The sequence below is a fragment of the Capra hircus genome, chromosome 4 (assembly GCF_001704415.2).
Source record: "Capra hircus breed San Clemente chromosome 4, ASM170441v1, whole genome shotgun sequence".
Taxonomy (NCBI): domain Eukaryota; kingdom Metazoa; phylum Chordata; class Mammalia; order Artiodactyla; family Bovidae; genus Capra; species Capra hircus.
The window spans coordinates 113,259,722-113,277,236 of NC_030811.1; the positions used below are offsets into that span (position 1 = coordinate 113,259,722).

The 17,515-nt window shown below is 40.6% G+C and overlaps 1 protein-coding gene across 1 annotated transcript in view; it reads left to right on the forward strand.

Annotated features, from left to right (window-relative positions):
• Window positions 1–17,515, forward strand: part of ABCA13 (ATP binding cassette subfamily A member 13) — a 389,474-nt gene that overhangs the window by 297,555 nt on the left and 74,404 nt on the right. The gene's annotated exons all lie outside the window — the stretch shown is intronic.

The following is a 17,515-nucleotide window of genomic DNA, read 5'->3' on the forward strand; positions in this document are numbered from 1 at the left end:
TGCAGTGATTTTGGAACCCAAGAAAATAAAGTCTGTCAGTGTTTTCATCGTTTCTCCATCTATTTGCCATGAAGTGATGGGACCAGATCCATGATCTTCATTTTTTGAATGCTGAGTTTTTCACTCTCCTCTTTCTCTTTCATCAAGAGTCTCTTTATTTCCTCTTTGCTTTCTTCCATAAGGGTGACATCATCTGCATAGCTGAGGTTATTGATATTTCTTCCAGAAATCTTGATTCTTGCTTATGCTTCATCCAGTCCAAGCAACGTGACAATATACAGCCTTGACGTACTCCTTTCCCAATTTTGAACCAGTCCGTTGTTCCATGTTTGTTTCTAACTGTTGCTTCTTGACCTGTATACAGGCTTCTCAGGACATAGGTGAGATGGTTTGATAGTCCCATCTTCACAGGACTGTACCCCTTAAATCTCTATCCAGTCATTTTTACCCTTCAAAGGCAACTCCAATTATATTTTTTATTATTTATTTTATTTTATTTTTTTTAATTTTTATTTTTACTTTATTTTACTTTACAATACTGTATTGACATGAATCCACCCCAGGTGTACATGTATTCCCAAACATGAACCCCCCTCCCACCTCCCTCCCCATAATATCTCTCTAGGTCATCCCCGTGCACCAGCCCCAAGCAAAAATGTAAATTAGTATATTATTATAGGGAAAACTTTTATCACCAAGACTCTGACCATGACTTAGAACTTTGGCAGGTAACCCAGAAGCTAGTCTGCCTGCCCTGTACCAGTGACATCCCCTCTCTGCAGAGGATCCTGTGTGGCTTTATCTCCTGAGATTGCCCTGGACACAAGCCTTTAGACTTGCTCATTTGTAAAGATCTCATAAGACTTTTCAGACCCTCAGTCTACAGGACCCCTCTTCCTTTCTTTCTTTTCTTTCTAATTTGCCTTTGATCCTGGGCCGTTGGGCTTGGAGAGAGCTGCCTGTGGATCACACGATTGTGTACAAATGATGTGGCCAGATGTGATGCTCTGTCCTGTGTCTTACAAGTTGCTGCTGGATCCAGAGTTATAATCAGTCTTTGGGTCTGTCCTTTGGCACAAGTAAGCAGGAGGTAGTATTTTCATTTTTTGATTTTTCATCAGGAAGCATATAATATTTGGTCTTTTCCCCTTTTTTGATGCCTAATGCCAAGGTTAATGCATTAATTCATTGGAGATTGCAAAATGGTTATGTATTAACTCATCATTTTGTTTTCATTTACTAACTGGAATAATTTTATAAGGAGTTTCTGTTCCTATACTTTATTTCACTACCCAGAGGTATATTTCACAAAAAAGGACAGATAAATGCTTACTTTTGTTTTTCTTTTCTATCTCTTCAGTTTTCAAGATAATCAGTTCATTCCAATCACCCTGAGAGGTAAAAAATTAGGAGTTGTTTGCTGGTTGTATTTGGTTGTATTATTCTAATTTTATTCTGATAGATTTAGAATATATCAGACATTTACTTGTGCTTCATTATCCCTTTCACTTCTTAAGATGGCATTTTCCCCACCTCTCCCCATTCCTCCAGTCTGGCTTCCTTATCCTTGTACTAGGAATGATGTTCTTAGATGTCGAAGATTCGGAGAGGCCTGATGTCCAGCAGCTGGTGTGCACTCCTCATGCAAGGACTGTTCTCATTCTTGGCTTCGGAGACCTGAAATCATATCTGTCTTACTTCAAAGACTGTATGTCTAATTGTTCTGCTGTCCATTGGCTCTTGTTTGTTTTGTTGTTTTTAATTTAATTTTTGCTTTATGTTATAGTTGATTTGTATGGGCTCTTAACTGTTACAGTCATTGCTGTCTGTGGACAGAGACTGCATTAAACTTCGGTGAGTCTGTGACAGTTGATTAAAAAGTCAGTATTTGGAACTAATTATGTTCAAGAACAGAGAATAGAAAGAACTGATCAGTTGAGTAAGTGAGTGAGGTCTGTGGAGGTAGGGTTGTAGATTCCAGTTGTCACCCTGAAAGGGAACCAAGCCCTGTGCACCTGAGGCTCTCTGGTGGTACGTTGCTCATTTTTCTATGCAGTCATACAAGTAAAAGGTGCTTCTGCTGATTCTGTGGTGCCCTTTCCCCTCCAGTTTCTCTGTTTACATGTGCATGCATGCTCAGTTGCTTAGCTGTGTCCCACTCTCTGTGACCCCATGGACTGTAGCCCACCAGGCTTCTCTGTCCACGGTGATTCTCCAGGCAAGAATGCTGGAGTGGGTTGCCATGCCCTTCTCCAGGGGATCTTCCTGACATAGGGATTGAACCCGAGTCTCCTGCATCGGCAGGTGGATACTTTACCATGGAGCCCACAGGGAATACCCAAATAGAACAATATTACTGCTTATCTGAACAAGAGGTGCACGTGTGCTCAGTTGCTAAGTATATATGGCCAAAAGGATCAGAATTTCAAAAGAAAACCAAAGTATGGTGTTCATTTTTTCAGCCCTGCACAGCTGAGTCTCTCCTTAATAATCCCATTCCATCATTTGTCAAGTAATTGGAAAATGAAATTCAAATAGCTGATCTTGAAAGGAAGAATAAATTTACATCTTTATAATGGTCTGTAAGACCCTTATTATGCTACATATCTGTGTAATTAGTTTAATTATAACTAGGTCACACTTGCATTCATTTTGTTTTTAACCTTGATTATTTGTAATGTTAATTGTACATTGGTATTCAAGGGATTAAATGGATAATTAGAACACAATGGAATTTTTAACAATTTAGGGAGTTGGTATATACTTTTTCTGTCTAGGAAGCTCATAATTTAACTGTTACCTAGTTGAAACACAGCAATTCATTCATTTGTTAGATTAGGGCTCCTTTGGCCTCTCCTTTGAAATTACATTATCAGAAACAGTTGTGTTTTCCAGTTTATTAATTTTTGTGATTGCTTGTCCTTAAACTTGAGAATATTGCTGCTGTTTGGTTCCTAAGTCATGTTTGACTCTTTGCAACCCCATGAACTGTGCACAAGAGCACAGGAGCTTGCCAGGCTCCTCTGTCGATGGGATTCTCCAGGCAAGAATGCTGGAGTGCCATCTCCTCCTCCAGGGTATCTTCCTAATACAGGGACCAAACCTGGAGGCTATTGGCTTTTCCACTGAGCCACTAGAGAAGCCCAAACTTGAGAATATGCTGTGATTATTATGATTTGGTTTAAAGTGTTAGGAGCTCCTGGTATAATGGCAGCAGTCACTAAGTGGAAGACTGCAGGCCAAACCCCACCCACCCTGTTGTTAGTTGAGCACAGTGTTCAAGTGCTGACCAGCTCCGTGTCACAGGCTTGGCTTCCTCCACCTTATCTCATAATTGTAACAACCTTGAGAGGAGGCTGTTACCCTAATTTAAGGGAGAAAGAATCTGAGATTCAGAAGACTTAAGTGGAAGACAGAAGGCAGACTTCCCCAGAGGAGCAGAGGACTTGAATCCATGCTCATAACCTATCATCAGCAAATAACTGATGGTTGGAATCTAGGCCCATTATTGGGACACCAGGCCAACAGGAGACTGAGGTGCTGACTCAGAGCCCAGCTGGCCTGACCTGGTCCCTCCTGGAATGAGCTGGATTTGGAGGCTTCTCAGCAAGTGTAAATCAGCTTTGGGAAAGTACCCTGTGCATTGATGAATGTATTTATGTCATATCCTGTCAGCATTGTGAAGGCTGTGCCATTTTTCTTTTGCTGGTCCTACAGATAGATGATTAAAGTAAAAGATAAAAGATAAAGTTAGTCACTCAGTCGTGTCTGACTCTTTGTGACCCCGGGAACTGTAGCCCACCAGGCTCCTCTGTCCATGGAATTCTCTAGGTAAGAATACTGGAGTGGGTTGCCATTTCCTTTTCCAGGGGATCTTCCCAACCCAGGGATTGAACCCATTGACTTTTTACATAGTGGAGAAAAGGAAAATCTTGTTTGCATTTTTCCTTTCAGTTCACCTTTCTTATCTGTTCTTGATCCTAAGACCAACTAACTTCCTTTTCCACACCCTAATCATTCTGATCCCAATGATAACTTCTGACCGCAATAATAACTGTATATAGTTCTACATGCTATATATGTTTCCCAGGTGGTGCCTCTGGTTGTTGTTCAGTCACTCAGTTATTGCCAGGGTCCAGCCCCGCAGGATCCAGGGAAACCCGAAGGAGAAATGGTGTCGGCGATGGATTTATAGAGAGATAAGGAAAGAATGTTGAAGATAAGAAAACAGAGGAAAGAAAGAGGCTGATATTCTTTGTTTTACATAGAGAACCAATAAAACTCCAAGACAAGAAGTTTGCCCTGTTCACGGAGGCCACAGGTGCCCTTCCGGTCTCCCGAGGGAGTGAAGACACAGAATGTCTTCCCATTCAGGTCTTAGAAACCTGGGCATGTAAGTGAACGCAGGGAACCTCTATGCTCCAAGGGATCAACCTGAAAAAGAAAGTAAGAGAGAGAAAATGATTGACACGGGATGACCAACCTGTTTCGGTGAGCAAGGCCCAATAGCTTTATTTTTAAAAGGTACTTTTATACCTTACCTTATACATAGAGGGAAATGAAAGATGCAAGGTCATATAGAGTCAGCCCAAACATTCCAGCAGTTTTGCCCTTATCAAAAGCAGGATTTTTCTGCATACCTTTCCCACAAATGATGTTGTGTACAGTATCTTCTGGCCTTGGAGGACTGTGAACATTTTATGACCCTCTTTTGATAAAGGCTGCTCAACCAGAAAACTTATTTTCCCTCAAAGTGTTTTTCTTTATATTTCTAATCTATGTCAGCCTCAGAAAATGCTAAACAGAGTTACATTTCTCACAGAGCAAAGGTGCAGTGAGTTACAAGAAAGAACCAATTAGCTTGAAGAACCTAAGCCACCCCATTTTGTTAAAAAGACTCCATTTTAGAGTTCTGAGGAAAGAGTCTTTGGAAATCCCCTGACCTCACCCCACCACCTGCGAGCCAATCAGATCCCAGATTAGGATCTCCTGACTTTACATTCAGGACTTTTGACCTGCCCAGAAAATTTGGATTAAGCCCAGGAAATGGGAACTAATCAGAACCTGTGGTCAGCCCGGGAAATGAAAACCCATCAGAACCTAACCCTTCCATAGAAAGTAACCAATTAGACGTCTCCCAACTCAGAAACTCCCGTTTTTCGAGTTTTTCGCATGAGAATACCCTATATAAACAATGTAACCCAGAGTTCGGAGCTCCTCTCCTTAGCTGCTGCGTCGGTAACGGTGGGAGCCCCAGGTCGAGCTTGGTAATAAAAACTCTCTTGCTTTTGCATTGGATATTGGCTCCCTGGTAGTCATTGGGAGATTTTGCGACTTGGGCATAACAAGCTCAAAAGTCTGATGTGGTTAAATTCAAGGCTACACTTGTTTTTCTTAGATTCTCACTATGTTAACTAATGCACTCCCAGGTGCACAGTGGATAAGAGTTACGGGAACTTAGCAACAAGCATTGGCCCGATGATAAAATCCTACATCAGCACTACTCCAATAACTTTTAACTCTTTGAAAGGCTCTATGTTTTAGGCTTTCTGTGCCTCTCACAGTTGGGAGGCTGTAAATAATCATTTGCGTAGCTGCAAGAGTCTGGATATACCTGTCGAGCAAGCTAGAATGCTAACAGAGGGGGTTTGATTTGAAATATTCCTCTCATGTCCAGGAGACTTATTAGCTATAACCCTAAGTTGATTTTTTTTCCAGAGAAAGCTGGTCAGGGTTAGCCCCCTGTTAATGTCAGAGGAGTTCGTGAAAGTCATGAAACAGTAAAACAGACAGATTCTGGTTTTGGGGTAGATGCTCGAGAAAGCCTAGGGAGCCCCTTGAGTTCTGAAGCCTTGTTTAACAGTTCTCTTCCACATGATGTTGTCATGGGTGGGATCTCCCGTGGTAGCTCCCGGTAAGTCATGTCTGACTCATTGTGACCCCATGGACTACAGCATGCCAGGACTCCCTGTCCATCACCACCTGGAGCCTACTCACACTCACGTCCATAGAGTCAGTGATGCCATCCAACGGTCTCATTCTCTGTCGTCCCATTCTTCTCATGCCTTCAGTCTTTTCGAGCATCAGAGTCTTTTCCAATGAGTCAGCTCTTCACCAAAGTATTGGAGTTTCAGCTTCAGCATCTCTCCTTCCAGTGAATATTCAGGATTGATTTCCTTTAGGATTGACTGATTTGATTTCCTTGCTGTCCGAGGGACTCTCAAGAGCTTCCTCAAACACCACCAAAAGCATCAATTCTTCAGTGCGCAGCTTTCTTTATGGTCCAACTCTTACATCCATACATGACTAGTGGAAAAACCATAGCTTTGACTATATGTACCTTATCATCAAAGTAATGTCTCTGCTTTTTAATATGCTGTCTGGGTTGGTCATAGCTTTTCTTCCAAGAAGCAAGCGTCTTTTAATTTCATGGCTGTGATCACCATCTGCAGTGATTTTTGAGCCCTGCAAAATAAAGTCTGTCACTGTTTCCATTGCTTCCCCATCTATTTGCCATGAAGTGATGGGACCAGATGCCATAATCCTGTTTTTTTGAATGTTGAATTTTAAGCCAGCTTTTTCACTCTCCCCTTTCACTTTCATCAAGAGGTTCTTTATTTCCTCTTTGCTTTCTGCCGTAAGGATGGTGTCATCTGCTTATCTGAGCTTATTGATATTTCTCCTAGAAACCTTGATTTTAGCTTGTGCTTCTTCCAGCCCTGCATTTCATATAATGTACTCTGCATGTGATTTAAATAAGCAGAGTGACAATATACAGCCTTGATGTAATTTTTTCCCAGTTTGAACCAGTCCATTGTTTTGTGTCCAGTTCTAACTGTTACTTCTTAACCTGCATACATGTTTCTCAAGAGGCAGGTCAGGTGGTTTGATATTCTTATCTCTTGAAGAATTTTCCACAGCTTGCTGTGATCCACAAAGTCAAAGGCTTTAGAGTAGTCCATGAAGCAGAAGTAGATGTTTCTCTGGAATTCTCTTGCTTTTTCTTTGATCCAGTGGATGTTGGCAATTTAATCTCTGGTTCTGCTACCTTTTCTAAATCCTGCTTGAACATCTGGAAGTTCACAGTTCACGTACTGTTGAAGCCTGGCTTGGAGAATTTTGAGCATTACTTTGCTAGCACGTGAGATGAGTGCAATTGTGCGGTAGTTTGAACATTCTCTGTCATTGCCTTTCTTTGGGATTGGAATGAAAACTGATCTGTTCCATTCCTGTGGCCACTGCTGAGTTTTCCAAATTTGCTGGCATATTGAGTGCATACTTTAACAGCATCGTCGTTTAGGATTTGAAATAGCTCAGCTGGAATTCCATCACCTCCACTAGCTTTGTTCGTAGTGATGCTTCCTAAGGCCTGTTGACTTCGCATTCCAGGATGTCTGGTTGTAGGTGAGTGATCACACCATTGTGATTATCTGGGTCATGAAGATCTCTTTTGTATAGTTCTCCTGTGTATTCTTGCCACATTTTCTCAATATGTTTTGCTTCTGTTAGATCCATATCTTTTCTGTCCTTTATCGTGCCCATCTTTGCATGAAATGTTCCCTTGATATCTAATTTTTTTGAAGAGATCTCTTGTCTTTCCCATTCTGTTGTTTTCCTTTTTTTTTTTTTTTTAGCATTGATTGTTAAGGAGAGCTTTCTTATCTCTCCTTACTATTCCTTGGAATTCTGCATTCAGATGGGTATATCTTTACTTTTCTGCTTTTATTATTGCTTCTCTTCTTTTCTCAGTTATTTGTAAGGCCTTCTAAGACAACCATTTCACCTTTTTGCATTTCTTTTTCTTGGGGATGGTTTTGATCACCACCTTCTGTAGAATGTCACAAACCTCCATCCATTGTTTTTCAGTCATTCTGTCTATCAGATCTGATACCTTGGAATCCATTTGTCACTTCCACTGTACAATCATAAGGGATTTGATTCAGGTCATACCTGAATGGTCTAGTGGTTTTCCCTACTTTTTCAATTTAAGTCTGAATTTGGAAATAAGTACTTCATGACCTGAGCCACAGTCAACTCCCAGTCTTGTTTTTGCTGATATTTGGCTGCAAAGAATGTAATCAATCTGATTTTGGTATTGACTATCTGCGGAAGTCCATGTGTAGAGTTTTCTCTTGTGTTGTTGGCAGAGGGTGTTTTCTATGACCAGTGTGTTCTCTTGGCAAAACTCTATTAGCCTTTGCCTTGCTTCCTTTTGTATTCCAAGGCAAAACTTACTTGTTACTCCAGGTATCTCTTTTTCCCCCTACTTTTGCATTCCATTCCCCTGTGATGAAAAGAATATCTTTTTGGGGTGTTAGTTCTAGAAGGTCTTATAGGTCTTCACAGAACCATTCGACTTCAGCTTGTATGGCATTACTGGTGAGGGCATAGGATTGCATTATTGTGATATTGAATGGCTTGCCTTGGAAATGAACAGAGATCATTCTGTCATTTTTGAGATTGCATCCAAGTACTGCATTTCGGACTCTTTCGTTGACTATGATGGCTACTCCATTTCTTTGAAGGGATTCTTGCCCGCAGTAGTAGATATAATGGTCATCTGAATTAAATTCACCCATCCTGCACCATTTTAGTTAACTGATTGCTAAAATATTGATGTTCACTCTTATCATCTCCTATTTGACCACTTCTAATTTACCTTGATTCATGGACCTAATATGCCAGGTTCCTATGCAATATTGTTCTTCATAGCATCAGACTTTACTTTCACCACCAGTCACATCCACACCTGGTCATTGTTTCCACATTGGCTCAGCCTCTTCATTCCTTCTGGAGCTATTTCTCTGCTCTTCTCCAGTAGCGTATTGGGCACCTACTGACCAGGAGAGTTCATCTTTCAGTGTCATCTTTTGTCTTTTCATACTGTTCATGAGGTTCTCAAGGCAGTAATGCTGAAGTGGTTTGTCCCTTCTCCAGTGGACCACGTTTTGTTAGAACACTCCACTGTGATCCATCTCTCTTGGGTGGCCCTACATGGCATGGCTCAGTTTCATTGAGTTAGACAAGGCTGTGATCCATGTGATCAGTTTGGTTACTTTTCTGTAATTGTGGTTTTCATTCTATCTGCCTTCTGATGGATGAGGATAAGAGGCTTGTGGTTGCTTCCTGATGGGAGGAACTGGCTGTGGGGTATACCCAGTCTTGCTCTGATTGTCAGGGCCATGCTAGGTAAATCTTTAATCCAATTTTCTGCTGATGGGTGGGCATGTGTTCCCTCCCTGTAGTTGGCCTGAGGTCAAACTGTGGTAAGGGCAATGGTGGATGTCCTGTAATCAAATCCCACTCCTCTTCAAAGTCAAATTCCCTGGGGGTTCTCAGTCCTTTTGCCAGATCAGGTGGGAAATCTGTTGTGGGCCCTAGAACTTCTGCAAAAGTATGAAAACTTCTTTGGTATAATAGTTCTCTAGTTTGTGGATTGTCTGCTCAGTAGCTTTATGGTGGGGCTAATGGTGACCTCTTCCAAGAGGATTTATGCCAAATGCCATGCCTCCCAAGTCTGCTGCAGCCAGAGCCCCTATCCCCTGGGCAGGCCACTGATGACCCATGCCTCTGCAGGAGACACTCAAACACTCAAAGGCAAGTCTGATTCAGTCTCTTCTGGGGGGGGGGTCACTGCTCCTTTCCCTGGGTCCTGATGCATACAAGGATTTTGTCTGCCCCTTCCGAGCATCTCTGGTGGATATAAAGTTTGATTCTAAACCCAATTGTAACTCTCCTACCATCTTGCTGGGGCTTCTCCTTTACCATTGGATACAGAGTATCTTTTTTCAGTGGGGCCAAACATTCTCTTGTTGATGGTTATTCAATAGCTAGTTGTGATTTTGGTGTTCTCACAGGAGAAAATGAATGCACTAGTGGTAAAGAATTGCCTACATATTTATCACATGTTAAGGATGTTTTTTATATTAAATATAATTTAGACATGTTAAATATATATATTTAAATATTCCTTTCAGAAAGATATATACCAAATTTTATCTTTCTCAGATATAAATACACTTAAATTATAATACTTATATGAATATTTATATACTACGTGAACCGTGAACTTCCTGATATTCAAGCTGGTTTTAGAAAAGGCAGAGGAACCAGGGATCAAATTGCCAACATCTGCTGGATCATGGAAAAAGCAAGAGAATTCCAGATAAACATCTATTTCTGCTTTATTGAGTATGCCAAAGCCTTTGACTGTGTGGATCACAATAAACTATGGAAAATTCTGAAAGAGATGGGAATGCTAGACCACCTAACCTGCCTTTTGAGAAATCTGTATGCAGGTCAGGAAGCAACAGTTAGAACTAGACATGGAACAACAGACTGGTTCCAAATAGGAAAAGAGTACGTCAAGGCTGTATATTGTCACCCTGCTTATTTAACTTATATGCAGAGTACATCATGAGAAACGCTGGACTGGAAGAAACACAAGCTGGAATCAAGATTGCCGGGAGAAATATCAATAACCTCAGATATGGAGATGATACCACTCTTATGGCAAAAAGTGAAGAGGAACTAAAAAGCCTCTTGATGAAAGTGAAAGAGGAGAGTGAAAAAGTTGGCTTAAAGCTCGACATTCAGAAAACGAAAATCATGGCATCCAGTTCCATCGCTTCATGGGAAATAGATAGGGAAACAGTGGAAACAGTGTCAGACTTTACTTTTTTGAGGCTCCAAAATCACTGCAGATGGTGATTGCAGCCATGAAATTAAAAGACGCTTACTCCTTGGAAGAAAAGTTATGACCAACCTAGATAGCATATTCAAAAACAGAGACATTACTTTGCCGACTAAGGTCTGTCTAGTCAAGGCTATAGTTTTTCCTGTGGTCATGTATGGATGTGAGAGTTGGACTGTGAAGAAGGCTGAGTGCTGAAGAATTGATGCTTTTGAACTGTGGTGTTGGAGAAGACTCTTGAGAGTCCCTTGGACTGCAAGGAGATCCACCCAGTCCATTCTGAAGGAGATCAGCCCTGGGATTTCTTTGGAAGGAATGAGCTGAAGCTGAAACTCCAGTATTCTGGCCACCTCATGTGAAGAGTTGACTCATTGGAGAAGACTCTGATGCTGGGAGGGATTGGGGGCAGGAGGAGAAGGGGATGACAGAGGATGAGCTGGCTGGATGGCATCACTGACTCGATGGATGTGAGTGTGAGTGAACTCCGGGAGCTGGTGATGGATAGAGAGTCCTGGAGTACTGTGATTCATGGGGCCACAAAGAGTTGGACACGACTGAGTGACTGTACTGAACTGAATGAATTTTTAAAATTTTTTGATAAAACTCAGATACTGACATTCACACTTTAGAAAGTGAACAGATGGTCCACAAAAATAGTTTGGAGACTTGAAGAGTTTGCACTTAAAGAAATGTAGGTCATTGATTAGTCTGTATAAATTTCTCTGGCAACAGTAGTTAACTTTTAACCTCCCACTCAAAAAGTTTACCACTGCAATTATTCCCTATTACTAGTACCGTGGTGATCATATCACCAAATTTTCCTGAGATGAGTGTTTAATGTTTTCTTAGAAATCTCGAAATAATGCAAATATATATAAACATTCATTAGTCAATGGGGAATTATTTATTTTTTAAAAAAATTTATTTTATTTGGAGGCCAGTTACTTTACAATATTATGTTAGTTTTTGCCATACATTGACATGAATCAGCCATAGGTGTACATGTGTCCCCCATCCTGAACCCCTTTCGTAACTCCCTCCCCATCCCATCCCTCAAGGTCATCCCAGTGCACCAGCCCTGAGCACCCTGTCTCATGCATCGAACCTGGACTGGTGATCTGTTTATACATATTTCAATGTTCTCTCAAATCATCCTGCCCTCACCTTCTCCTAGTCCAAAAGTCTGTTCTTTACATCTGTGTCTCTTTTGCTGTCTCACATATAGGGTCATCATTAACATCTTTTTAAATTCCATGTGAAGTGAAATGAAGTTGCTCAGTCATGTCTGACTCTTTGTGACCCCATGGACTGTAGCCTACCAGGCTCCTCCATCCATGGAATTTTCCAGGCAAGAGTACTGGAGTGGGTTGCCATGTCCTTCTCCAGGGGATCTTCCCAACCCAGGGATTGAACCTGGGTCTCCCACGTTGTAGGCTGACACTTTACCCTCTGAGCCACCAGGGAAGCCTTAAATTCCATATATATGCATTAATATACTGTATTGGTGTTTTCTTTTCTGAATTACTTTGCTCTATATTATAGGCTCCAGTTTCATCCACCTCATTAGAACTGATTCAAATGCATTCTTTTTAACAGCTGAGTAATATTCCATTGTGTATATGTACCACCACTTTCTTATCCATTTGTCTGGCAATGGACATCTAGGTTGCTTCCATGTCCTAGGTATTGTAAACAGTGCTGTGATGAACATTGGGGTACATGTGTCTCTTTCAATTCTGGTTTCCTTGATGTGTATGCCCAGAAGTGGGATTGCTGGGTCATATGGCAGTTCTATTTCCAGTTTTTTAAGGGATCTCCACACTGTTCTCCATAGTGGCTGTAAACTAGTTTGCATTCCCACCAACAGTGTAAGAGGGTTCCATTTTCTCCACACCCTCTCCAGCATTTATTGTTTGTAGACTTTTGGATTGAACCCATTCTGACTGGCGTGAGATGGAACCTCATTGTGGTTTTGATTTGCATTTCTCTGATAATGAGTGATGTTGAGCATCTTTTCATGTGTTTGTTAGCCATCAGTATGTCTTCTTTGGAGAAATGTCTGTTTAGTTCTTTGACCCATTTTTTTGATTGAGTCATTTATTTTTCTGGAATTGAGCTGCAGGAGTTGCTTGTATATTTTTGAGATTAATTCTTTGTCAGTTGCTTAATATGCTATTATTTTCTCCCATCCTGAAGGCTGTCTTTTCACCTTGCTTATAGTTTCCTTCATTGTGCAGAAGCTTTTAAGTTTAATTAGGTCCATTTGTTTATTTTTGCTATTATTTCCATTACTGTGGGAGGTGGGTCATAGAGGATCCTGCTATGATTTACATCAGAGAGTGATTTGCATATTTTCCTCTAGGAGTTTTGTAGCTTCTGGTCTTACATTTAGATCTTTAATCCATTTTGAGTTTTTTTGTGTATGGTGTTAGAAAGTGTTCTAGTTTCATTCTTTTACAAGCGGTTGACCAGTTTTCCCAGTACCACTTGTTAAAGAGATTGTCTTTTCTCCATTGTATAGTTTTGCCTCCTTTGTCAAAGATAAGGTGTCCATAGGTGTGTGGATTTATCTCTGGGCTTTCTATTTTGTTCCATGTATCTATGTTTCTGTCTTTGTGCCAGTACCATACTGTCTTGATGACTGTAGCTTTGTAGCAAAGTCTGATGTTAGGCAGGTTGATTCCTCCAGTTCCATACTTTTTTCTCAAGATTGCATTGGCTATTTGACGTTTTTTGTATTTCCATACAAATTGTGAAATTATTTGTTCTAGTTACTGAAAAATACCATTGGTAGCTTGATATGGATTGCATTGAATCTATAGATTGCTCTGGGTAGTATACTCATTTTCACTATATTGATTCTTCTGATCCATGAACATGGATCCATTTATTTGTGTCCTCTTTGATTTCTTTCATCAGTGTTTTATAGTTTTCTATATGTAAATATTTTGTTTCTTTGTGTTTAAGTGAAGTTGCTCAGTCATGTCCGACTCTTTGTGATCCCTTGGACTGTGTAGCTTAGCAGGCTCCTCTGTCCATGGATTTTCCATGCAAGAGTACTAGAGTGGGTTGCCATTTCCTACTCTTTGTTTCTTTAGGTAGATTTATTCCTAAGAATTTTATTCTGTTTGTTGCAATGGTGAATGGAATTGTTTCCTTAATTTCCTTTTCTGTTTTCTCATTGTTAGTGTATAGGAATGCAAAGGATTTCTGTGTGTTAATTTTATATCATGTACTTCAGTTCAGTTCAGTTCAGTTCAGTCGCTCAGTCGTGTCCAACTCTATGCGACCCCATGAATCGCAGTACGCCAGGCCTCCCTGTCCATCACCATCTCCCAGAGTTCACTCAGACTCGCGTCCATCGAGTCAGTGATGCCATCCAGCCAGCTCATCCTCGGCCGTCCCCTTCTTCTCCTGCCCCCAATCCCTCCCAGCATCAAAGTCTTTTCCAATGAGTCAACTCTTCGTGTGAGGTGGCCAAAGTACTGGAGTTTCAGCTTTAGCATCAGTCCTTCCAAAGAAATCCCAGGGTTGATCTCCTGCAGAATGGACTGGTTGGATCTCCTTGCAGTCCAAGGGACTCTCAAGAGTCTTCTCCAACACCACAGTTCAAAAGCATCAATTCTTCAGCATTCAGCCTTCTTCACAGTCCAACTCTCACATCCATACATGAGTACTGGAAAAACCATAACCTTGACTAGACAGACCTTAGTCGGCAAAGTAATGTCTTTGCTTTTGAATATACTATCTAGGTTGGTCATAACTTTTTTTTCCAAGGAGTAAGCGTCTTTTAATTTCATGGCTGCAATCACCATCTGCAGTGATTTTGGAGCCCCCCAAAATAAAGTCTGACACTGTTTCCACTGTTTCTCTATCTATTTCCCATGGAGTGATGGGACTGGATGCCATGATCTTCGTTTTCTGAATGTTGAACTTTAAGCCAACTTTTTCACTCTCCTCTTTCACTTTCATCAAGAGGCTTTTTAGTTCCTCTTCACTTCCTGCCATAAGGGTGGTGTCATCTCCATATCTGAGGTGATTGATATTTCTCCCAGCAATCCTGATTCCAGCTTGTGCTTCTTCCAGTCCAGTGTTTCTCATGATATACTCTGCATATAAGTTAAATAAGCAGGTGTCAATATATAGCCTTGGCGTACTCCTTTTCCTATTTGGAACCAGTCTGTTGTTCCATGTCTAGTTCTAACTGTTGCTTCCTGACCTGCATACAGATTTATCAAGAGGCAGGTTAGGTGGTCTGGTATTCCCATCTCTTTCAGAATTTTCCATAGTTAATTGTGATCCACAGAGTCAAAGGCTTTGACATAGTCAATAAAGCAGAAATAGATGTTTTTCTGGAACTCTCTTGCTTTTTCCATGATCCAGCAGATGTTGGCAATTTGATCCCTGGTCCTTCTGACTTTTCTAAAACCAGCTTGAACATCTGGAAGTTCACGGTTCACGTATTGCTGAAACCTAGCTTGGAGAATTTTGAGCATTATTTTTAGCATGTGAGATGAGTGCAATTGTGTAGTAGTTTGAGCATTCTTTGGCATTGCCTTTCTTTGGGGTTAGAATGAAAACTGACCTTTTCCAGTCCTGTGGCCACTGCTGAGTTGTCTGAATTTGCTGGCATATTGAGGGCAGCACTTTCACAGCATCATCTTTCAGTATTTGAAATAGCTCAACTGGAATTTCGTCACCTCCACTAGCTTTGTTCGTAGTGATGCTTTCTAAGGCCCACTTGACTTCACATTCCAAGATGTCTGGTTCTAGATGAGTGATCACACCATCATGATTATCCAGGTCATGAAGATCCTTTTTGTACAGTTCTTCTGTATATTCTTGCCATCTCTTCTTAATATCTTCTGCTTCTGTTAGGTACAGACCATTTCTGTCCTTTATCGAGCCCATCTTTGCATGAAGTGTTCCCTTGATATCTCTAATTTTCTTGAAGAGATCTCTAGTCTTTCCCATTCTGTTCTTTTCCTCTATTTCTTGGCATTGATCACTGAAGAAGGCTTTCTTATCTCTTCTTGCTATTCTTTGGAACTCTGTATTCAGATGCTTATATCTTTCCTTTTCTCCTTGGCTTTTCGCTTCTCTTCTTTTCACAGCTATTTGTAAGGCTTCCCCAGACAGCCATTTTGCTTTTTTGCATTTCTTTTCCCTGGGGATGGTCTTGATCCCTGTCTCCTGTACAATGTCATGAACCTCATTCCATAGTTCATCAGGCACTCTATCTATCAGATCTAGGCCCTTAAATCTATTCTTCATTTCCACTGAATACTCATAAGGGATTTGATTTAGGTCATACCTGAATGGTCTAGTGGTTTTCCCTGCCTTCTTCAGGTTAAGCCTGAATTTGGTAATAAGGAGTTCATGATCTGGGCCACAGTCAGGTCCTGGTCTTGTTTTTGTTGACTGTATAGAGCTTCTCCATCTTTGGCTGCAAAGAATATAATCAGTCTGTTTTTGGTGTTGAGCATCTTGTGATGTCCATGTGTAGAGTCTTCTCTTGTGTTGTTGGAAGAGGGTGTTTGCTATGACAGTGCATTTTCTTGGCAAAACTCTATTAATCTTTGCCCTGCTTCATTCCATATTCCAAGGTCAAATTTGCCTGTTACTCCAGGTGTTTCTTGACTTCCTACTTTTGCATTCCAGTCCCCAATAATGAAAAGGACATCTTTTTGGGGTGTTAGTACTAATAAGTCTTGTAGGTCCTCATAGAACCGTTCAACTTCAGCATTACTGGTTGGGGCATAGACTTGGATTACTGTAATATCGAATGGTTTGCCTTGGAAACGAACAGAGATCATTCTGTCATTTTTGAAATTGCATCCAAGTACTGCATTTCGGACTCTTCTATTGACGATGATGTAACTTTATTATATTCATTGATTAGCTCTAGTAATTTTCTGGTGGAGTCTTTAGGGTTTCTATGTAGAGGATCATATCATCTGCAAACAGTGAGAGTTTTACTTCTTATTTTCTAATCTGGATTCTTTTATTTCTTCTTCTCTGATTGCTGTGGCTAAAACTTCCAAAACTATGTTGAATAGTAGTGGTAAGACTGAGCACTCTTGTCTTATTCGTGACTTTAGGGGAAATGCTTTCAATTTTTCACCACTGAGGATAATGTTTGCTGTGAGTTGATCATATATGGCTTTTATTATGTTGAGGTATGTTTCTTCTATTCCTGCTTTCTGGAGGGTTTTTTTTTTTTTAAATCATAAATGGATGTTGAAGTTTGCCAAAGGCTTTCTCTGCATCTATTGAAATAATCATATGGTTTTTATCTTTGAATTTGTTAATGTGGTGTATCACATTGATTGATTTGTGGATATTAAAGAATCCTTGCATCCCTGGGATAAATCCCACTTGGTCATGATGTATGATCTTTCTAATGTGTTGTTCGATTCTGTCTGCTGAGATTTTGTTAAGGATTTTTGCATCGATGTTCACCAGTCATATTGGCCTGTAGTTTTCTCTTTTTGTGGCATCTTTGTCAGGTTTTGGTATGAGGGTGATGGTGGCTTCATAGAATGCGTTTGGAAGTTTACCTTCCTCTGCAATTTTCTGGAAGAATTTGAGTAGGATAGGTGTTATCTCTTCTCTAAATTTCTGGTATAATTCAGCTGTGAAGCTGTCTGGTTCTGGGCTTTTGTTTGCTGGAAGATCTCTGATTACAGTTTCAATTTCCATGTTTGTGATGGGTCTGTTAAGATTTCTATTTCTTCCTGGTTCAGTTTTGGAAAGTTATACTTTTCTAAGAATTTGTCCATTTCTTCCAAGTTGTCCATTTTATTGGCATATATTTGCTGA